Below are 25,097 nucleotides of genomic sequence, written 5' to 3'. Positions count from 1 at the left end.
TCTATGCACACAAGTTAGACTTTATGTTTTGGTTGTATTAAGGCGACACTTTACAAATAACTGGAATTGAGACTAGTTATAAAGTGGTTGTAAACAAAAGAACAAGAAAGATCAATAAATGTTGTCTTCACTGGGAAGCTGGATACTATAAGGCCAATGTAAAGCTGGGTACACACTACAGAAATTTCGACCAACTTTTTATGCCGAGCGATTTTACATGCGACCTATGGTCCGATCGCTCGGTCCATGGACTGCATACACACTAGCCTTGTTTAGGACGATAAAGGGAAGAGCGGATGTCCCTTTAGCGACTTTTTACAGTCATGTTGTCTTAAACAATGATTTCAATTCCGTACACACTGCAGCAACATTTGCGGGAAATGTACGAGACACCAAAGACATTAGCATAAAGGGGCAGAGCTTTAGCTATAGTTAACTCCCTTCATTTCTATAAAATAGAAGTTTAGTAATATACATTAAATTTAGAAAAACATTTAACTGCTAAAGTGGAATGCAATGAATATTCCCTAATAATAAAACCCCTTCGTATGTAATGGAATGCTCCATTCTCGGCGTGCATCATCGCTGACTGGTCCACAGCAGAAACAAACGCCCATGTCTGAGTGTATAAAATGACAGAGGAACCTGTTTGGCGCTGAGGAGCGTCAGAAGATGGCGAGTGAGAAAGTGACAGTGGGGGTTGCGGGTGAGGAGAAGGTGTCAGTGGGGGTTTGCGGGTTAGGAGAAGGTGTCAGTGGGGGTTGCAGCTATGAAGAGAGAGACGGACATGGAGATAGAGTCAGAGATGGTGCTGGAAGGGCCAAAAAATGTTGGAAAAGTTAAGGTGGGGAATGGAAATACTCAAGAAGAGCAAAGAGCAAATCCAATGAGCCCAAGAGAGGTGGAGATAATGGTCAAAGTACTAGACCAGGACAACAACGACATTAAAAAAGGTCAGTAGCAGATATAGTGTACCTGTAGTGTAGATGTAGTGTCACATAAAGCAATGTAAAAGGCTAATTTATAACCTAATTTTTTATGTCAAAATGAAGAATTAACGGTGAGAAGGCCTGTTTATATACCATTGATACCACTAATGTTACACCTGTTAGCAAACAAGGAAAAATTGAACAAGAAAAATATACTAAAGAAGTTCAACACAAAGGTATTTCAGTGAACATGTGTAGACATGTAAATGATTTGGGCACATACCTGTACCATTATAATAACCAAAATGGCGCCTGTTTTCCAGAATGTACGGAGGTTAAGCCCGCTATTATTGCGATTTCGCCACAGGGACCAAAATATAAATATAAACTGATCTCGAGCAGTGTGAAAGGTGAGAAAATGAGAGTATTTATGTCATTGAATATAAATTACAGATATATAAGTTAAATGGTAGAACATTTTTTATTTTCTTGTTTCGTAGATAAAGAAATCAAAGGGAACAGAAACCCAAGCGACATCAAGACCTGGTCTGCCACAAACCAGTAGCACCTTTAAAAATACTAAATACTAAAAATAATACTCTGCAGTATTCAGCTCTCTGATTGGCATGGGCGCGCTCACTTCTCATGCGGATCTTTCTGATAGCTGTGTGTGTTAAAATTTTTGTACCTTTTTCTTGCAATAAAAATGTTGCTTGAACACTGTGTGGTTTATTCTGGGTACTTCACAATTATAAGTTAATAAAGGTTAATATAACTTTAATAGGTTATAAAGGTATAAGTGTATAAAGAGTAAATATGAATACTTTGTGATCATAGACGCAAAGGGTAATAACACACGTGCTTTGCACAAGTGTAATGGTCTGCAGCCAGACAGGTGCAATATACATCGATACATAACACAGTGATGTGCGGATTCCGCACCACGTGGGACTGTGATTGACATAAAAATTTACATACACACGCCCCCAGGTCGAGGAAGTATCGGAGGATTGTCGTGGATCTGTCGGAAGTTTATACACACTACACAGCGGAAACGAGATTGGAACGAAAATATTAAACGGTACGACCAACCAAATGGGTCGAGAATCGTCCATTGGGGCAGACTTTCGACCATCGTGTAACTGTACACACTGACCCGACTTTTGCGGTCGTATGTCAGCTGTTTGAGACGATTATTGGACGAAAACAGTGTAGTGTGTACCCAGCTTTAGTGAAAAGAATGTACAAGTAAACATAGGTGTTGCAGGTTTTACTGCACTTTGATGATAAGGAAGCAGGTAGTTCTACAAAGTAATTCAAAATAAGTAATGAAGTGGTTATGCATAATTGCCCACAAGCAGGAAGGATTTAATTTAATTAAGATTATCTGCAAAAATTCTCATTGTATGTATTCCTTATTTGTTGCATGTTATCCTGATGGTAAAGATATTTACCTTTTTCTATTTTAGAATGTAGGTACTACTCCTCCCGGCTTTGCAATACAAAAGATAATAATAAAAATAAAAAAAGAGTAGATTTCAAAAAATCTTCTGAATGCTTTTGTTAAATCAATTTTATACCAAGGACAATAGCTTAGGGCATAATCTTAGGTTAAAATCCTAAAAGATCTAATGACGACAACCTTAGACTTTATTCAATTGGCCTAACTGTAAATGTAGTGTCACACACCGGGTGAACGTTGTCCGCAGAGATAACGCTCTACAAAATATTTCACCGCTATTCCAGTGGTAATCTGTTGTCCGCAGGGCTGACGCTCTACAGAGTATTTCACCGTCACTCCAGTGACAACCTGCCGATTACAGAACTGACACTCCAGTGTACTTGCCGCCATTCCAGTGGTAACCTGTTGTCCGCAGAGCTGACTCTCTACAAAATATTTCACCGCCATTCCAGTGGTAATCTGTTGTCCGCAGAGCTGACTCTCTACAAAATATTTCACCTCCATTCCAGTGGTAATCTGTTGTCCGCAGGGCTGACGCTCTACAGAGTATTTCACCGTCACTCCAGTGACAACCTGCAGACTGCAGAGCTAATACTTCACAGCGTACTTGCCACCCTTCCAGTAGTAACTTGTTGTCCGCAGAGCTGACACTCTACAAAGTACTTCACCACCACTGCTCGTGTTGTCCGCCATTGCTGACCATCTTTGCATATTCTCCTAAGGGGTTTCGCCTGGTACTCCTAGTAGGGATCGCGACCTGCAGGATAGACGCAGCAAAGGCCAAACCACCTTGCGGCGGTTCCTGGTGCATACCGCCTCCCCATTAGACGCTGCGCCTTACTTGAGTAGTGCAAATCTAGGCAAACCGAGGAATCCATTCTTGAACCGTGACATGTACATTACGTTGGCATGCTGTAAACCCTTAGACCCCGAAATACAGCCAAGCATCATTTTCGAATTAAAGATGTCTGTGGCTGCACCAGCGCAGGCGCAGTCTAACGCGTTTCATCCACGTGGAATTTGTCAGGGAAACCGTTGTAAACAATACTTGTGTTCTGAATTTGGCTTAAATATCTCTTAAATCTTGTGTTTCCTGTGATCAAACTTTAAGGTTTAATTTCTGCATGTAAAATAATGTAAAGAGTCTTTATGAACCCATCTCTGGATCATGAAAGAAGCCAACATTATGTCCTAAAAAGTAAAAAAAATAACTATGCATGAAACATCCTGACCATGACCAATATACCTCCTATTGTATTCCCGTTGCTCATGTCTCTCATTGTTAGACTTTTTTAATCAATATGTCATGGATTATTACGTACAGCGCTCCCAGGTGTACTGATTTTACCACAATAATGAAACTTGAATTATACATCTGGATAAAGCACCGAAACACTGGTCAACTTTACATCCAAAATGAATGAAAGGCTCCTAGAAACCTATTGGACTCTGTAAGCAAAATACGAATACGCTTATTTAACAATTGCCATTGAAATAACTATTTTAATTAATAGACCACCAAACTCATGCTACATGCTAAAATTAGCATACAGCTTTACATACCTTGATTACCAGATCAATTGTCATATGTCTGCAAACCACTGGGCTCACCACAAATAAAAGATATTATTCTCTACCAAAGCAAAATCAAATTTTTTGGGCATTGGTATACCTGATGTAGCTGCACAGAAATCAGCAATATCTGCTGTAATACTGGTGGCTGTTAATGCTTCTGCCAGACAGTAGCTACACTTTCCACACCAGTAATTAAGGTTGGGTACACACTACAGGTTTCTCAGACGATTATCGGGCCAAACACCCGTAAAGCGAACATTCTGCCCGATATCGCAGTAGTGTGTACACTTACACAATGACCGATAGTCGCTCCAAAGCACCGATTGTCGGTTCATTGGTTGGTCGTTAAAACTAATAATCTCGTTCCAATCACCTTCCGATCCTGCAGAGTGTATGCACTCATGATCACGATCTCCAGAGTTTACAGAGTCATAATCTTTTCAGTCGATGTCGGCAATGAACATGTCCAGGTGACGAAATGTAGAGAGTTCTGTAGGTGGAATAATTCATCCGTTTGTTTTTAGACTGACCAAAAAACATACTAGTAGGTTAATTGGCTGCTAACAATTCGACTCTAGTCTGTGTGTATGTTAGGGAATTTAGACTGTAAGCCCCAATGGGGCAGGGACTGATGTGAATAAGTTCTCTGTACAGCGCTGCGGAATTAGTGGTGCTATATAAATAAATGGTGATGATGATGATTTCATTTCAAAGTCACAGAAGGTAACAAAATTTATAATGACATTGTGGAAAAAGTCAGATTTTATTTTGCAGGTTAACAAATGTATGAATGAATGAATGACTATTTTTCTGTCATTCTCTAAATGACTAGAGGACCAGATGAAGAGCACAGATCTGAGGTAAATAGTGTGAAGTGTGTACGCATCAACTGCCCGAATAATAGGATCTTCTGTTGTACATACAATCATTGTAGATAACAGATTAGTCTGAAAATTCTGTAGTATGTACCTAGCCTTAGATGTTATTCCACTAGCTTATGAATCAATTGCTCCCCACACCTCTTAGAGTAATTGTCCAAAATCACTACCCAATGTACACAAAAACGTGACAGACAATATAGATAACAAGGCCAGAAACACATTTTTAACTTTTCTTTTTAGTCAGGGAAGACATGAATACAATAGGTTTCGTCTATTTTCAACAATCGGTGTAACCAGGACCTTGCATTAAAAAGTACTACCACGAGGACCTTAACCCCTGTCATTAAAAAAATGCTTATACTGGCATTTTGTAATCAAAGGTTTAGAAATATGATCATCATAAATGTTTATTTGTGAGGCGCCATAAAACTCTGCAGCACTGGAACGCTGTTAAAACAAATCATACATAAGAACAGGACAAGTATATATGAGATAGCTGAAGAAGGTGAGAGCTGACAATCTAAATATCAACAGAGGTATGTGGCATCTCGAAAACGGCTGCTTATAAATGTCCCAACTAGGGTAAAAAAAAAAAAAAAAAAATGTTTTTTTTCTCTTTCCAGATGTCATCATTGTAATTTTTTTTATAAGCATCAGCTACCGTTTCTCAGATAATTTTCTACACGTTTACACAGTTTATTACTATCCTGCAAACACTGTTGAAGTCTCAAGTTTAATAGAACAGACTGTAACAGGAGCTTGTTTGAATATATATTACTTGTAGTAATTCAATGTTCTTAGAGGATAATCTGAAGACATGAAAATAGTACAAATAGGAGGAATAAAAAATTAAAAATTTCTTCTGTTGATGTTTCACAAGAAAGGTTTTGTAAATCAACTTTAGAATCAAGAGAGGAAGAAAAAAAATGCATTAACACTTTACTTTAATAAAAGTATTTCCTTATAGTTGACAAAATACACTTTCTGAAACATTAATTAGCTGCGTATCGGTTTTAAATCAGCATTGAGAACAGCAGCTCCAAGATTACCTCCATCCTGATTTCAGCTCTTCTCCAGCAAGTTTCAGTTACAAGCACATATAAAAAAAAAAGAAAAATTACCATATCCAGTCCTTGGGGCTGGCTCCAAGCTCTAGCGCTGGAGCACTGCCAACCCTATCTGATAGTACTTCCCTGCAGTAAGAGTTGACCTGGAGCTACCATGCAGAAATAAAAGGAGCTGTGGACACTGCTGTGGTAAAGATTACAGTCATGTGGGCACACACATTTCACCAGGATCTTTTCTTGCAAACGAAACTTTAGTAACAGAAGACAATTACGAACTATTTGACATTTCTCTATCATAAGTAAAAGAGGTGGTATAATACAGGTAGCAGGACTTACAGCAATCGGTGGATGTAGTTAATGACCATTCTACTGGGGTCAAATGTAGTGGCACGGTCAGATCCTTGAATGGCTATCCCAATCTGCACATAGATAGATCTGCTCTAGTGGTCTTGGGTTGAACATAATGGTATGCTACAGAAGTTTCCATTTTCATAAAATCATTAACATTTAGGAAGGTGGTTCAGTGGTTAGCACTTCTGCCTCACAGCATTGGGGTCATGAGTTCAATTCCTGACCATGGCCTTATCTGTGTGGAGTTTGTATGTTCTCCCTGTGCTTGCGTGGGTTTCCTCCGGGTGCTCCGGTTTCCTCCCACACTCCAAAAAAAACATACTAGTAGGTTAATTGGCTGCTATCAAATTGACCCTAGTCTGTCTCTCTCCGTGTGTGTATATTAAGGAATTTAGACTGTAAGCTCCAATGGAGCAGGGATTGATGTGAATGAGTTCTCTGTACAGGGCTGCGGAATCAGTGGTGCTATATAAATAAATGGTGATGGTGATGAACATTTAGTGATGGTTTAGTCCTATTTATCCACTAAAGTTCCACATTCCGCTAATTGTAAATGTCTTATTATTACAGATAGTTGTCTCTTTCTTCAATTAAATGTATGGTTTTAGCTTACTACTGAGATTAAATGTAATGTGCAGCACTTTTGAAGGTTAGAAGACCAGACCATGCGCCCTCCAATTGTATCAAGTTGTCTATCACAAACTTAAAAACATACACTAAACAATCACACCCCCCCCCCCCCAAATCTTCCTATACATATAATAAATTATTAAATAACTATATGCCACCGGTTAGCTACAAGTCATGCTTTACGTGCACATCAAGTGTACGCAGCAATCACTATTATTGTGTGTATGTGTTTACCACATGTATTACATAATGTCATGAGAACTAGTGGGGCTGTCACTACCAGGTTTCCTTTTGTCCCCTTCCAGCATTGAAAAAGTTGAGTAACATCTGCTCTTTCCAATTCAGTCCATGCAGTGATTGCAAGCCCCCTTTTAAAGCATTTGAATGAGAAAGACTTTCAGTATTGTGAAGCAGAGCTTTATCCTTGTTGCCCCAGCCCCTCCTGCCCCTCTTAATGAATGATGCAGCTACAACATAGAATGTGATGTGTGCTTGTGTTTACAGGTGGCAGTCCTGGATACTCTTTAGTGACCAAATACCATTTTAAAACAAGAACAAAGTCTTAGGCATCAGTACCTGCTGGGACTTACAGTTCCACAACAGATAGAGCCACTGGTTACCTACATCTAATGTCAGCCATAATGTTACATATTTTCATGTGTGACTCAGGTTTCCCTGCATGTTCTACATCCCAAACCTGATATATTTTTCAGTGTAATAATAAGGAAATTAACAACAACACTTTCTTTACAACTTGTCACCCACCCCCTGTAGTTTATGTCTCAGTCAGAGCGCTGTATGGCGAGCACGACCCCCCTCCCTGGCTGCCTGCAGACAAAGTACACAATGCCCGCCCCCTCCCTGACTGACACCGCTCTCTGATTGGCCCGTGTAGTTCTCTGTTCGTGAAGTCTGTCTCTGATTGGCCTTGACTTGGTTCCAAACGGGCAGCTCCGTCCTCCTCAGCCCGAGAGAAGAGGGCAGCAGCTGAGCGCGCCATTTTACCGTCAGGGGGGGAGGGAATGGTTATTACATGATTAACCCATACAAGGAAACCTATCACTGGCTTTATGACGTGCTGGAAGGGGGAAGGGGACAAACTACTTATTGCATTAAGTTACCTAAATCGTCTGGTGCCAATATAGAATGAGCTGAATAAAAAGGTGCTTTATTGTGGAGAGAAACAATCCTTAGTATTGTCTTACCGGCATCCTGATCATCCTGCCAATAACAACTGGCTGTGTGAGAGGAAAGCAGCATGGGGCTGCATTGGTGAATCAATACCTGTTTAGCCTTGTGCCCACCTCGTCTATCTGATAGCATTGATACATATTGTTCATTTACAGTCAATAAACTATTTTCCTTATAGCATATATATATATATATATATATATATATATATATATATATATATATATGCCCCTGTCATGCCAAGCTACAATAATGGTGCAACATTAACCCTCCCTTGTCTGTATTGAAAGCATTCGCTCAGTTCACTAGATTATTCCCATTCACTGTATTGTTGTTCATTAGCTTCCCCTTGTTATCGGTACATTACTTGCAGTCCATCTTTATATTACCAATGATTGGTTACCTATGTGCATTGGCTGAGACATCATTGCTACATGTACCAGCTCAGTAACATAGGACATGTGCATGCTGCAGTTAGATCACACACATGTACCAGCTCAGTGACACAGGACATATACATGCTGCAGTTAGCTTACACATGCACCAGCTCAGTAACATAGGACATGTGTATGCTGCAGTTAGCTCACACACATGTACCAGCTCAGCCACATAGGACATGTGTATGCTGCAGTTAGCTCACACACATGTCCCAGATCAGCCACATAGGACATATACATGCTGCAGTTAGCTCACACACATGTACCAGCTCAGTAACATAGGACATGTGTATGCTGCAGTTAGCTTACACATGTACCAGCTCAGCCACATAGGACATGTGTATGCTGCAGTTAGCTCACACACATGTCCCAGATCAGCCACATAGGACATATACATGCTGCAGTTAGCTCACACACATGCACCAGCTCAGTAACACAGGACATGTGCATGCTGCAGTCAGCTCACACACCTAGCTCTGTGCTTTTGCAGATTAATTGCAATGTCACCATGTGTATCTCCACATGTGGTTTTACATGGCTGCCCCTATTAACTAAACCATGTCATGCCAGTTACTGCAGTACAGTGTTTACAGAGAGGGTGAGACAGGGTCATGGCCAGCTATGTGACCTCTCACGCTTCTAATGATGTCCCCCCACCCCCCAGGCATATCCTCTGCCGTGCCCACCCATTGAGGCCGTCTGAAGTGCTATATTGTAGCTAGGAAGAGGCTGTGAGAAGCTGGCAGGGGGCAGACAGGTGAACGGGGGAGGAGGTGCAGTAAAGGGTGTTACTCTATCAGGAGGATATGACTGTCATGTCAATGTTACGCGAGAAAAAGACTGCAAAGGGGAAGTAGTGGGAAGGAAAGAGACAAGCTGGTCTGGGGCCAGATAGAGGAGAAATGTGACGCCTAAGGAAGTGAGAGTAGGAGAGAGAGAGACAGAGAGACAGCCTCCTGAGAGAGGAGGAGAAACAAGAGACAGAGGGGGAGGGGAGAGGAGTGTATGTGTGTGCGCCGCTGGCAGCAGCACTAGGGGAGGAGAGACAGCTCTGCCTGTGTGTCTGAGTGTAGGGTGCGGCTGTATAGTGCGCCTGCATACCCCCAAAAAGCACCCCATTGACCCCTACTGACATCCAAGAAACCCAGGGGACCTGGGGATTGAGCACTTGGAATCCTTAGCTCCCCAAACCACTCCGTCCCCTCTAAGCATTGTGTCCCTTCCACACTCACTGCTCATCTCCTCCCACCAGGACTTTTAATCCCCCCTTTTTAACTATTTTGTTTTTTAAATTCTTCTTTAATTGGTCCATCTCCAGTAAGAAGGAAAAGAAGAACGTGCTTGTGGAGAGGGTTAAAACAAAAAAAACTTAAGATCGTTTCGTCTGGAACTTCTACAAATCTTTTGTGTGATTCTTTCTCTGGTTCTAATCCTCTTTCTGGAAATTCATCTGGTTTATATTTCTGGAAGAAGAAGGTACAGGAGAAGTTATTTGCTGATAAATGCAAACAAGTGATTCCAGTTGGATTTATTTTCATAAAAAACACATTGGACTTTCAGAGTGAAGTGGAATAAGGAACTGAAACAGATCTTCATCAAGTCAGAAAAGACAAGTAAGGTAAAGGGGGATTATTCAGACTGGCAATTTACAGCTGGGTTCTACGGGGTTTTCGTGTTCCATTAAAGGTTGCCTTCAATGCTCCGCTAAGCAGCTATTGATTGGTAAATAACATTGAAACCCTGCAATGGTGGGAACTGCAAAGTGAAAGCTGATCTCAAGTGTTGTAGCTTTAGATTTTTTGTTTTTAGTTTACATTAGTTTAAGATATGTTGGTTGGTTAGCTGTCATGGGTGTTATATTTTTTGTGAAGCAGTATATAAAACAAATCATTAAAATTAGTGTTTTAGGAGCTGCATGTTGTGGCCCACTTTTAAGATTTCGGTTAAATATCCCCCACCACCTTTGCAAACTCTTAAATGCCGTCTGTTTTAATTATAATATGGAACCCTAGGTAGTTGGTTTAGCAGTTCTGATGTTTTTTGGGGACTTATTTTTGAATTGAGGGTGCAAACTGTGCTCTTCTGATCAGCAAGCAAACAATACAAATTTAGTCTGTAATGAAATTGAGAAAGTATTTAGATAGTAATGTGTCATTTCTTCCAATGCAGTGTATGTGGACCTTCTTACAACTGGTGATGCTTTCCATGAATTGTACCAACTCATTTTGGCCATTAGTGACAATTTTGTTTAATATGCTTAATTTACAGGTGGCCTGATTGTTGTTTGGCAGGGTTACTGCATCATTTCACAGTTGAAGATTTTTTTTTTTTTTTGTTGTTATTGCAGGTTTGCAGAACAATTGAGATTTGCAGATCATAGATTCCTCTATAGGGCTTTGTTGCAGGTTGCTAGTTTGCGAAGGCCTTGGCTATGTACATTGGACACAATCCAGTGTGCTCGCATTGCTGTTGCTTAGCATCTTTGAAATGCAAGAATGAACAAGGATCGCATCAGGTTTCCAGGGTGCCCCCTCATAGATGTAAGGTGCTGCACTTTCCAGTATTCTTTTTGCTGCTGTTCATTTGCTGTAGTTGTGTAAAACGTGATTGGTTACTGAGCATACTCGTGTCGCTAAGCAAAATGTGTGGTTGCAGGATGTTGCGCTACTTGCCTGTGTCTGTATGCATCAGTAGTTTTACAGCTCTGCAATGTCTGCCAGGTGTTTATCAAACGCTGTAATTCAATAAAATCAATCAATAAGTTGCAAAAATTAGTATTGGAAAATATTATTTAATTTGTAAATGAGTGTAAAATTGGTCTGCAGTGTAATATATGTTTATTGCCAGGAGTGAATCAAAGGTAAACTGAAGCCAGAAGAACTTTGTTTTTTCGTGTGTGTAATATATAAACACATGTAATATATTTTATAATATAGCGTGGCTTGTTGTACATTAACCCAAAAACTGGAACCTGGTGTATCAGTAGAATCTTTTTTGACTGTTATTACCCGTTTCTTCCAGCTTCTACATTTCTTTGTGTTTTGTAGAAGTACATTTCATCAACTTTATCTGCGGTGGCAGTAGGGGGTAGGTGTCCATGGGATATAATCCTGCAGCCTTGTCCTTACACACAGTGGAGCTCTTTGTTCACTCTAAGACATGCACATTTAGTCTGGTCCTTATCAGACAGCACTATGCTCCACTGACAGTGCCAAAATTCTAAGTTCTTATTTTACATGCAGTGGACATTATGCCGAGCAAAGTTTTTTGTTTGTTTTCACATTATGCTTTTTCCAGTGGATGTTCAGATTTTCTGCATTTATTTCTTTTATACCAGAAACCAATATTTAAAACAGAACATCTCCAGAATTCTTCAAGTCCAAGCGGAATAGTCAGTTAATGAAATGAGCCTTTGAGTTGGACACATGCTGCTTTCCGGAGAACCGATTAAATCACTGTCCAACTTAACCACACACTTGTGGTGGCAAATTGGATGAGACTATTTTGGCCCCTGAGCCAAGCTGCCCTATCACTACTGAGGGTAAATATATCAAGCTGTGAGTTTCAGACAAGTTTGGAAAGTGGAGATGCTGCCTATAGCAACCAATCAGATTCTAGTTATTTATTTAGTGCAGTCTACAAAATTATAGCTTGATTCTGATTTGGTTGCTATAGGCAACATCTCCACTTTTCAAACCTGCTGGAAACTCGCTGCTTGATACATTTACCTCTTGGTGTCACTGGGGCTTGTTATTGTGGTCAGTGATGACCGCACACTCAGGTCTACACCGGTTATCCTGCCTCTCTCGTAGAAATACTGGTGGAAAAACAAAACTTAGTCCTCCCACAGTCTCAAAGACTCCAGTCCTGTGTTAAAATTCCCCATTAAACAATAATAAAAATAAATAAATCACAGATTGAAATCCCCACCAAAAGTCTTTATGTAACTTTAAGTTTGGTACCTGCTGACCATTGTTCCATGCCTCATCCAGACATTCGCTGCTGTACTCCTATAGTGCCTTCAAGAAAGTGTGAACCACCCACCGTCACCAGACATGCTGCAATAACCAGCGTTCTGGTATGTCAACCGATCTCATGCGAGGGAAATAGTTCTCACTACTGCTAATGAAGACAATATGCCCAAGATTCCATCATGCTGTGCTCGGCAAATATGGAAGTTTACTGTTTAATGCACATTTTCTTGTATGCAGTATGGTTACACCATTAAGTCAGTGCCTACTTCCATCCTTGTCAGGATGTGGTGCACTCTGCTTGATGTATTGTTTTGGGCATTCCATTGTTCAATATTATATATTAATACGTTATGTATATGATATGGATGAATAGATATTCATGTGAGAAATTTACAGCCACACCCAACACATTTGTTTATTTCTAAAATAGCTAGGTCCTAACTTTTGCCTCTCTAACTTGGAGAAATTTGTAATTTTCATACAATTATTGTTGTTGGTTTAGAATTAAAAAAATGTAATCAATTTCATTGTTGTTTGAATTATACCGCTTGACCAGCTGATATTATTTTCTAGCACTACCACCAAATGACAGCCTGTACAAGTGATTTGGTGCACTTTAGAGGACCTCTAAACCTTAAAATTCTGCGTTATATCGGTTGTAAGAATAACCTTCCATAGCCATCTGCCATCTTACACATATGATTGAATTTGCGAAAAACGGCGCATTTGTGTCAAGATTTAACTACATTCAATATCTAACATAGAAAGTTCTGTCAAGGAACAAGGACTTTTACATATGTTTGTGACACTTATTAGCAGCTGTTTTTATATGAGGCTTGGGTTTAAAAATATTCTTAGTACTGCATATGTCATGTCAATCCCAACGTGTCTTCTTTTTTTTTTCTCTCCATGGTTTGACCATTTGCTTCTGTAAACACAGGCGAGGTGAACTAGATCTCTCGTACAAAGTATGCATATGTTATAATTGCTTCAAGGCTAGATTCTTCATGCATGATAAACTTCCTCGTTTGTAACATTTGGAATAGACAGTTATTTTTTTCCACTCTAAAGCTTTTTTTTTTTCCTTTTTAAATCTTGCATATAGTTTCTTTCACTGGGTAATTAAGCTCCCGTTTGCAGTGCTAGTTACAGTAAACTGGAGTAAATTAGTTGGATTTATAAGCTTGTAGTTTGCACTTTTATCAGAGTAATTGTATCTGTGAAATAAGTCAGTTATAGAGTTGTCAATAATTCCATAATTATTTGCGTTTGACAGTAACACATGTTGTTATAGACCAGGATTAGGTCATGTGTGGTCCTACAGCTGTGATGGAACTGAAAGCCCCACAATGCATTGGGTTGCTCTGACTTGTAGATGGCCTAACTCTGCTCTAGAATGGTGAAAACATATCTGTTTCAAGAGAAAGTTGGATTCCTTTGAACTCCTTATTATATAGTGAGCTGTGAGGAAGGCACATCATTGTGTTAAGGGAACTTAAGGGATTTCTGGCAGTTTTGTAACTTTTGGAGCAGGTAAATCAAGCAACAAGTCAATGGTGAATGAAAATATTTCTACTATAATCATCATTTTATATAGCACCACCAATTCTGCAACACACATACACGTCAATTTTTGATAGCAACCAAATCACCTACTAGTATGCTTTTGGAGTGTGGGAGGAAACCAAAGGAAACCCACGTAAGGACGGGGAGTTCATGCAAATTTCTCTAATTCTCTGTTAAATATGAGCTCATTCTTCGATGCCCTGATTACAATGAGCTATAACATTATGGTTTATATAGCTCCAATCAAAATATGCAGTGCTGCACTAATATAATCTCTGTTCTTCTTGGTTCTAGTTGTGTCTAAATCTTGCCTAGTTTTCTACTTGCATTCATGGGGGAAAAAATACTATTTTTCTTGAGTAAAGTAGACTGGGAGTCCGTTCCTATGAAGCTGGAAACAAAGTGATATTAAACCATGTTTTTGTTTCACTGTAGAGCACTGGCTTATTGACAAGCAACTGAGCGAGGAGGGATTTGACGCTACTGATTGGACAAAGTGAACGGCCGTCTGATTGGAAGCATTCTGTTGTTTCTAGTCTCTATTGGGTACCACCTTTCTCCAGTACTCATAAATGTATACACAAACTCCCCAGCAGAGGTCCATACTGATTGTAGTAAATTGAGCGGAGGTTCTGGGGGAGGGACGCCAACCAAAGTACTAGTGAGGAGAAGGTTGGTTGTTTAAAAAAAAAAAAAAGTTAGTACTATCACATTAAAGTTTTAAACTTTCACCTTACAGTAGTTATAATAACACGTGTGCATACAGTGCAAGCTTACCTTTTAAATAACAGATGTACCCTATATTTATTGCTTTTCCAATAATAGTACGAATGCCATTGACTTTCTTGAGCAATATCTCGCCATCCACGTGTAGCTGAGTCATCAGCCAATCACCTTTCACACTTTTTGGGTCAGTCCATAGCACTAGGGATCTGACATAGATACTGTAAAGTTTTCAATTACTATCAAATCACTCTTATTAGGAAGGCTGGGGTTTATTTAATGCTGGAAAACCTCCTTCAAGTCTACTATAGAGTCTGTAGTTGAGTGTACATTTTATAAAATCTTGTTTGTGTGCTCAAAGTTAGTGTGACTGAAACCTATTCAGCAAGCAGACGACAAGGGAATCAGAAAACCGACCTGTTTGGGTGACACACTGCCTTGCTGTCCGAGTAGGTTGTGTCTATTTTAGTGGGTGGACTGTGTCATCTTGTGTCCGTATGATATGTCATGCAGGAAGTCTGTCCTTTCTTGACTGGCATATAAAACCTGTGTTGACATGAGGGTGATTCATATGGTCTCCCTAATGAGATTATCCAGTAACCGTGATAATGCAACTTATCCATTCTCTATGAACCGGGGATATCACTGAGGCAAGTCATGAACACTGTCATGTTTTGAATGAATTTATGAAGTGCCTTGTCATGAGCCACAAACTGGCTTTGCTGTGTATATCTATAATAATTTTATGTGTTATAGTTTTATAGCTGAATGTAAACCATTGTCATTTGTAATTTTCCTTTGTAAGCTTCTACTGACATTTTGTGTTGAGGTGTTCATGAGCCATACGTCTTAATGTACACAGCTACACTGTTTAAAAACAAATAGATTAGCTGAGCCCTTCTCTTCTTTTACATATACTTTTGGGAACAGACCGGTATTTTTGCGTTTGTTAAAGTAGCAATTCCACCAAGAATGTTTTAATATTAAATTTTTTTTTGCTGCTTTAAAAACAAAGCCTAAAAAAAACAGTTGTCAGTCGGTTGTCAACTGGTGTCCCTAAATCAGTGTAAGGTGAGCTCAACTAGATTATTTATTGCTTGTTAAGAATTGTCTGTCTTGGGAAATAGAGATTGTCTTAGCATGGTTGTCTGAATGCAAATGTCTGCATATATCACTTTGCTATGTACAATTTATATCCCATCCACTATTCAGTTTTTTTAGTGTGCTTTTTACAATATGCATGCTTTTATAGTGTAAATTCATTTGCATAATGGTTTAAACCTGTGTGTAAATGTGAAAATATATACATTTTTTTTTTTTAAAGCCAGTCAGTAATTTTACAGGTATTCCAGTAATATTTTGTTAACGCAGAGTGGGATGATAGCCAGGAACTTTAAATTTAAACAGTAAATTAGCGTACAGTGTTACAGCAGCTGTGAGGTTTCAGAATGTTATCATCTTAACCCGTAAATGCTGGAAATCTGAAATCCTCTTTCTGTAGGAATGTGTTTTTGTTAGCGTGTTTTGTCAATGGTTTATTGTTGATTGGAATGTAAGTGATGCAATAGCTGGAGTTGGCCAAAAGATAATTCTAGGAAGTGAACGCACTATACAGGGAGTGGAATTCGAAGGGATCAGTTATTACTGTGATTGAAATCTTTTGTGTGCAGGGTTGTATCTAGATTTACAATAGTCTACAATTGTATCCCCTTATTTATTTATTTATTTATGTTTTACTCCCGCTAACTAGTAGATGGGTGAGGGTCCCATCATACAATCCTGCACTATCCCAGCCAACCGACGTTGTATTCTCTATATAGGGTATGCAAAGTTCTGTTCACTGAAACATTGGGGGTTCCAGTATTGGGCCTCCCACTCTTAAAATAAAATACATTTTTTTTCCCCAGGAAAAAGTCTTAGTATTATTATACGTAGTATGTTGCTGTTTATTAAAGACAGTTGTGCTTTACCTTTGCTATTCACCATCCTCTTACAATGCCAGAGGTGCTGTTTAAGTATTGCAGTTTCCATGGTCTGAATAATCGGAGGAATATCCTAAATGTGTTATGTTGTCTTGTAATTATGTGGCAAGCTAGAAATATGAATACCTTTCAACCTATGAAAGAATGATGTATTATTTCATATTGCCGAATAAGTCTATTAAAATCTTTTAGTGTTTTGTTTGTTTTTTTTAATATAAATTCATACATATTTTTAGCATTGGTGGTACCATTCAGCAAGGTGAAATGTTCCTATTAAAGAGACATTATGACAAATGTGGTTCCCAAGCTTCCCCCTGCTTTTTTTTCCATTCCACCAGGAAATTTTGTTTTATTTGCAGGACCGTTTCATATCCTCTACATTCGGGCACCATGTAAGCCTTTTAGTTACTGAATAAAAGGAAGTTCTTTTAATCTATAACCTGTGACGCAATTAACAAATATACTATAAGAATTCCATTTAGGATTGTTTCCACGGCTCAGTCCACGTGCATTGTGTTTTGTTTTTTTTGTTTGTTTGTTTTTGTTTTTTTTTTGGTTTAACTCCACTTTTCATTAGTGACATTTGTTTTCCTGAGTGAACATTTAATGTGTTTGATTTGGGAATAGTTGGATCTTACAAAAGTAGTGTTAAACAGCTTATCTATGTGCTGTAGGCATGGGCACTTAACGATGATAAATTGTCAGTGGGCGCCTACTTGGGAAGGGAGTCCTTCTCATTCTGATGGAATCAGTCACACTGGCATGCTTATCACTTTATCCAACAGCTTTTAGATTCCGGGTGACTAATATGCACCAAGAAAAGGAATGGCAGATGGCTTTCAGCTACCACTTGGGTGGTTTTAGCTACTGACCTTCTTTACAGAGCAGAGGGCAAATGCCTTGTTTTGAAACTCCTGCGCCTCTGTGATCCACTCAACGCACATCAAGGTGTACTCCTACTACACTCTCTGGAGACATCTTTGCAAACTAGAGGTGCACCTAGGTGTGATGGTGGTTGAGAAATCTGGAGCTGCACACTGTACTAAAGGGGTAAAACGCCATAACAAAGTCCATCCATATCCCTGCCAAAAATGTTTTATAAAATGAAAAGTATGAAATACTGCTCAATCTCCTTCATGGCTGGGACAGCAGTTATTGAAGATTTCTTTATCAATGAGTACGGTGCTTCTAGAGATTCTCTAACAAAGTGCAACTGGAAAGCTTGAAATGCATCCCATTAAAACTCTAGGATGAGACCTGATCTCCCCCAATCGGAACAGATTCAAAATAAATTCCTTTTGTAGAGTGAAACAGCGTGGGACCCCCTAAAACGTGGCGCTTCCACTCCTTGTATCTCATTTCAAAAATAGCTTTCTTTAAAGTTTCACAGAACTAATTTATTGGGGCAATGGATATCTGCAGTACTTGCGACACAGTTTCTAAACTGAGCTTAGACCGCTAATTGCCAATAAAGTTTAAAGTCTGAAGAGACTGCGCCTCAGTTCAGCCACAGCTCGAGTGCTAAAAATGTTCATATCTGAGCTAGATAACGTTATGGATGGGAAATGTCTCATCGTTATTACTGACATAATCAATGATCCTGTCTGCTGTGCAGGACGCGCCACTTTCCGCCTCAGTATTTGTGATTATGATGTTTGCTTAAGGAGGTCAAGCAAGTTTTTTATTTATAAAAGTACATTGCTTAGATGGAGTAAAAGGATGGGCATGCAGCTTCTTAATGTTGCATGGCTTTGACAGGTGCTTAGTTTCACGGACCCTGCAAGTTGTTTTAAATCATATTAAATTGATATGTGCATTGGGAGAACGATTATGGCAGGTTGGTAGTCCTCAATGAATGAGCATGCTCGTCACTTCATCGAATACTGCATAATAAATTCACGTATACCTTCATCCATCTCCAGGCGTGGTAGACATACAGCCATCTAATAACAAATAGTTTCCCTCCCCCAGCTCGGCAGTGCTGGCTTGTCTTGACAAATTGCATCTGGAGCTAGATACTCCTCATGGGCGCCAGGAACTATGCAACTGTAATAATTTATCTGTGTGTATTGATAAATGATCACAACATGAGCATACGTTTTATGTAAATATGCTAAACAATGGCAGTCTATTTGTGTGTGTGATTTTTTTTTTTTTTTTTTTGCATTTTGGTGGAGGGAAAATACCTGCCCGTCCATTGCTTTCTCATTCAGGATAACCCGATTAACTAATGGTCAGTGTATAGTTTCTAGCGTACATGCCATTTATTCTACCAAACCGAACAAGGGTTTTATAAAAAAAATATATAACCACTATGCTTCAAAAATATGAATCCAAATGTAAGTGTGTAATATATATCAGTCGCTAGCCCCAATGAGGCTGCCAATCTCAGAAAATGGTGGACCAGTGTATATATAGAAAAAAAATGGGGTGCGCCACAATATAATTACACTAAAAAAATTATATCTGTATGGATGGCAGATGTGATATGCTCTCAGATTTTATTAATGTGCAAGAGTTTACACATATAATTAAGTTAAAACAATGTTAATCAATAGAGTAAGATAAAGAACATAACACAGCATGAAAAACAATAATGATATAGTGCTGAAGAATTCATTCAAAAGAAAGTTATTAGTGATATTATTATTATCATATATCACCATCTTTTTGCTACTCCTCATATTATATTTATTTACATATACATTCCTCTTTGGAATTTCCACGGAATTCTTCATCAACATGAAGATATAATATACATACTAAGTGTACTGATTGCGTACAATTGATTTAGTGTGGATTATTGTCAATAGTGGGGGTTGTTCTATCTGTCCAATTGACCAATCTTGCTGCAAACATTGGAATGCGTGCAGCTAGCATTACACTGACCATATCAATGTGCCCCATGACCGCAGTGCAATTAATTGCTAATTCTGTAACCTGCCTAACTAATTTGGTAATTTCCCACTAAATCGGCTGGACCCTGCACAGTGTGTGGCCATGGAAACAACCAAAATGTATTTGGTTAGATTTAATTTAGTTCAATGGAGTTTGGTTTGCTAATGATCCCTGGTGGTCATTGGCCTGTTACAAAGACATAAAGATGAAGAGCACTTTTGCTATCCAGTCATTTGTCACTTGCCTAGAGCTGTCTAATTTGGCTCTCTACTTGTTTGACTTAATGGGTTAAAAATCTGTGTGTCAGAGTGCACATGACAACCAGATCAAATTGTACGTGGCCGTAAATGTAATCACTACAAGATAAATATATATATTTTTATATTCTAGTGATATATAGTGCTTGTCTTTGCTGTCTTGAAGTGCCCTTTTTATAATTAGATGTGTTAACCTCAGCTTTAGCAGAGCCATTAGTAGTAGAACTATGTTCAGAATATACATATTGAGTAGCCACTTTATCTACTTAATGTTTGTTTGTATCTGCAAATTGTAGAGGTCAACTATGAAGAGAAACATTACAAGCATGTGGGATCACTTCCCTGAAGGTCTGCCGTCCATTGTATATGTGATCTCTGTGTACAAGTCCTGTGTTTATTTGTTTTTTGGTTTGTTTGTTTTTTTCTCTCTCTCCTCTCTTCTCTTCTCTTTTCTCTTCTCTTCTCTTCTCTTTTCTCTTCTCTTCTCTTCTCTTCTCTTTTCTCTTCTCTTTTCTCTTCTCTTCTCTTCTCTTCTCTTTTCTCTTCTCTCTTCTCTTTTCTCTTCTCTTCTCTTTTCTCTTCTCTTCTCTTTTCTCTTCTCTTCTCTTCTCTTTTCTCTTCTCTCTTCTCTTTTCTCTTCTCTCTTCTCTTTTCTCTTCTCTTCTCTTCTCTTCTCTTCTTCTCTTCTCTTCTCTTCTTCTCTTCTCTTCTCTTCTCTTCTCTTCTTCTCTTCTCTTCTCTTCTCTTCTTCTCTTCTCTCTTCTCTCTTCTCTCTTCTCTTCTCTTCTCTTCTCTTCTCTTCTCTTCTCTTCTCTTCTCTTCTCTTCTCTTCTCTTCTCTTCTCTCTTCTCTTTTCTCTTCTCTCTTCTCTCTTCTCTCTTCTCTTCTCTCTTCTCTTCTCTTCTCTTCTCTTCTCTTCTCTTCTCTTCTCTTCTCTCCCCCCCCCCCCCTCCTCTCCCATGCTCAAACCATTGTGGGAGATGGTGCTAACTACAGCTATGGACCATAGATGTGTTTTCATGACCTTGGTGTCGTTCCACCAGAGTCTGCCATACAATCGAGCTATACAAAGTTGTTTTTAAAGTGAATAGGTGGTAGTTTTGCCTTCAGCATAACGTAAGGGTGGTGGTTTTATGTACCGTGTGTTTTCGATCTAACTCTTGTGGTTTTTTACACCAGCCCTAGCAGCTTTGATGTAATTTCCTGTTTGTCAAAACCTTGGCACTCGCTTGCAGAAGTGTAAATGTGACACCGTTTTGTGAACTATTATAATAACATTTAGAAGTGATAGTATTGTTGCGAAATGATTATTTAAGGTTTTATTCTGAAGCTGTGAGATTGTGGTCAGGTACTGCAGATTAGTGAAAAGTGTAGTTTTTGCACAAGACAGATGACAGCAAGACCCAGTTGCTATCAATGGTGTCGGTCAAAGCTGCATTCAAGGCAAATTTACAATATATAATACCAAGACCTCTTTTTAACTTTCCCCATATGAAGGGACATGTGCATACATTGGGCAAGTCATAAACAAGCAGAATTCTAGAACCTTTTTTAAAAAAAAATCTGTTTTGTTTTATTAACTTGTAGTGACTTCTTGTATGACTGTATGTATAGATTTTATAGCACATATAACAAATTAAGCCCCATGCTAAACTTTATACATTAGAAAAGGTCAATATCTCAAATAGCTTACAATTTATCTTGGTGTTGTAAGACCTATTGGATGGGTAGGTGAAAGTGCTTTATAATGAAAACTGTCTCCTTTGGGCTCCCGGAACGATGACGAGCGGTCTCCTAGGTCCCAGCTAAAATAAAGGTTGAACAACTCTGATTTTTTTACACGGACTTAGGTAACCTGTCACCCTGCAAAGCAGTAATGAGAAACTGTAATCTTATAGATTATCTCTAATTTCATATTGATCTGTTGTAAAGCGGTTGCATCTGATCAGATCGAAAGATATATAAATGTCAGCACAGACAAAAAAGTCTGATCCGGCAGAGAATTTATATTCATTTATTTTATGAAAATATTTGGACGTTTCATTCATATACAGTCTGTGTATTCCACACTATTCACATCGGTGACTGTGGTAAGTAATTCCACTGCCTGTCTGACAATGAAGGCTTGAGCTGTCTATGATCATTTTTAAAGGGATATTACAGAAAACATTTATTTTATAAAACCAGTATGTATCTTATGAAGCTTCTGGTTAAAACACAAAGTTTTCTTTTTTAGATATCTCATTTAAAAAAAAGCCATGGGGCAAGAACATATACACACACTTACACAATCTCTTACAAACTTTCTGTTTATATCCAGTTAAGTAAAGAGCAACCGTACCATCGTCCTCTTGTGGAGTGGATACACAAGTCATTGGAATGTTATGATCCACAGAGGTGTTTGCAGGAGCATTTGTGTTATGTAGGTATTGATACAGTTATTAGGATCAGATCTGAAACGGATGTACAGACGCATACACATGCTTTACTTATCCATTTAATTGTGTCGCAGATCTTGTGTATGTAATGTAGTCTCAGTGAGTGTACTTGTTGTGTATGTGTGTATATATGGTAGACTTTGCTGACAAAATTGCTTCAATGACCTCTAATATCTCTAGGTACCTTTATCCTAAATAATATCTGCTAGGTTTCCTTTGAAGATTAGTGAAAACTATCTGGATATATTGCGATTTGTTGATAAAGGCCAGTCAGGCAGGAGAGTAGAGCGGAATTACACAACCTTCAAAGAATGCATTTAAACATAAATGTTTTATTTTATAGTGCTTTAATGGTTGTGCAACGCTAGCAATAAAATGAATAGCAGAGATGGAGGGAAAAATGGAAAATGACATAAGTCTTAAGTTATGGAACTCTTTTTGTGGGCAATATTTCTTAAATTGTCCTTTTTTATATTTCCTTAAGCTGTTCTGACAGGCTCACAGTCCATATAATAAGGTATTTAAGACCCTAATCCTTCACAGACCTGATAGGAAAAATATAAAGCATCCAAGTATCTGAAGAAAATTCCTGTTATTAAACATGAATAGATGAATTTGTTGAAATGCTCGATAGTGCCGGAGCTGTAAATAATGAAATAACCATGAACGGGGGGATATAATTGTGTGTTGGGGGAGGAGGGGGAGGAGGGGGGGGGGGGGGGGGTCCTATCATTGTCTAATTTAGTCTGTATAATCCTTAAAAGTAAATATTGCTGTTTTATCTAAAGGAATATAAAAAAGCAACAATCTATCACACTCAGGTATTCCACATCCAGAAAGGTTTAAGAGACTTAAGAGACTCCATTATATAAATGTGTAAATGTACATGTGCTTGTGTTACAGTGGTAGTTTGAGGTGCAAACTTTTTTAGCCTCAATTCCCAGGAATGTGTGTGAAGATAAATAAAACCATCTCTGGAAAGTTTATTCACCATAGTCTGCAATGTTTTTTTCCACCTTTTTCTACAGCTATGAATAAGGTTCTGTGTAATAGATAACAAAGGTATTTTTTGTAAGCCTATTGGGTATCAGGAATCCTCTTTCTGCCTTTGTTCTAATCCCTACACCATGAATCCCTATCCTCATTTACACATGAGATCTCTGCCTTAAACTGGGTAGACACTGATGCAATTATTATGCAGATCACACAATAAACAACCAACAGATATTGCAATAGTTGATTTGGTTTTATAAACTTCCTAAACATCACTGGAACGATGTCTGACAAATGTAACCCACCCCCTACCGATTTATATACCGGTAGACCTTTCTAACTTTTTCTCCATGCTTGTAATAGTTTACAGATCTATAATTCATCATCTTCACCATTTATTTATATAGCGCCACTAATTTTGCAGTGCTATACAGAGAAGTCGCTCGCATCAGTCCCTGCCCCATTGGGGCTTACAGTCTAAATTCCCTAACAGAGACAGACACACGGGTCAATTTGTTAGCAGCCAATTAACCTGTCAGTATGTTTTTGGCGTTTGGGAGGAAACCAGAGCACCCAGAAGAAACCCACGCAAACACGGGGAAAACATGCAAACTTCTCGCAGATAAGGCCATGGTCGGGAATTGAACTCATGACCCCAGTGCTGTAAGGCAGAAGTGCTAACCACTTAGTCACCATACTGCCTCAAATAATTTTTTTACTTCAAGCTTAATCTTTTTTAATTGCCTTTCTTTTTATGTTGTAGGCATGCTTTATGGTTTACTCTCTGGAGAGATAATTTCAGGGAAACAAATCTTTATAACACGGGGCCTGATTATTTTGCAGTTTGAGGCACAAGGAAGATAACGGTACATGAGTATAGAAAGGCATCTTGATCAAACGCCGCTATTAGGGAGTCTAGTGGACCTAAACAGGATCTTCGTAATTACTGTCTGGAGGCAATATTTATTGGCAGTTGAATGTTTGCTGCAAAGTGGTAGGGATTTGCTGTGGTCCATAACCAGACATTTAAGGCAAATTAAAACTGGGTACATACTGCAGAAAATTACTGCAGATGTGATTTCTGTAACGATTTTATCAACGAAGTGTACATTCATGTGTACACACCTACACGATTTACCTTCATATCTGTGATCTTCTGTCGTCACATCTGCTGAAAAAATTGTGACTCTGTAAACTCCATAGAGATCTGCCTACAGTTCTGGTGGTGAGTGCACGCACACTTCCACATTTAGCCAACATCATTTCATCGTTGATCGTGATTCTTTATAAAACTAAAAGAAACGATACGATGTGCTCGGGTACGATAAAACAGCTAATGTCCAATGAGGGTTATCTCCTTACGGCTAGCAAAGTCTTGTTCCTTCAGAGTCTGAATTGGAATTATCAAAATATTCCGTGCTAGGTTTCTATTTATTTATTAATTTTGTTTATATTTCTTTTCTGGAGTTTGATTTTTCAGTGCGCTGTCGTTTTGGAGAATTCTTTGACAGTAGCAACAAATGCAACTGGAACAGTAATACAAATGGTACTGAACACTTTAACCAGATTCACATGTAGATTATCGTGCGCCAAGCGCTCAAGTGACGTGACTGATTTTTGTTATTGACACAAGGCCAGTAATAATATAGAATGAGGTCATGTCATTCCTCCACACATGCATTCCTTGCAGTAATTACAATCCATAAAAAGGGTCAACCTTTTTATGGATTTGTGTATACATTT

At 38.7% G+C, this 25,097-nt stretch overlaps 1 protein-coding gene across 6 annotated transcripts in view; it reads left to right on the top strand.

Annotated features, from left to right (window-relative positions):
- Positions 1–9,504: 9,504 nt before the first annotated feature.
- ERBIN (erbb2 interacting protein) overlaps positions 9,505–25,097 on the top strand; it is a 139,139-nt gene continuing 123,546 nt past the window's right edge. For 2 of the 6 annotated variants that reach the window (XM_075182715.1, XM_075182696.1), the window contains exon 1: positions 9,507–10,136. The gene's annotated coding sequence lies outside the window, so the exon portion shown is untranslated. Of the gene's footprint in view, positions 10,142–10,226; positions 10,246–25,097 lie in introns of those variants that run through there. The other 4 variants (XM_075182722.1, XM_075182688.1, XM_075182730.1 and 1 more) reach the window with 4 other exon arrangements.

This window comes from Mixophyes fleayi, chromosome 1 (assembly GCF_038048845.1).
Source record: "Mixophyes fleayi isolate aMixFle1 chromosome 1, aMixFle1.hap1, whole genome shotgun sequence".
Taxonomy (NCBI): Eukaryota; Metazoa; Chordata; class Amphibia; order Anura; family Limnodynastidae; genus Mixophyes; species Mixophyes fleayi.
The sequence above is the reverse complement of the archived record's forward strand: the minus strand, read 5'-3'. Positions and strand labels throughout refer to the sequence as shown.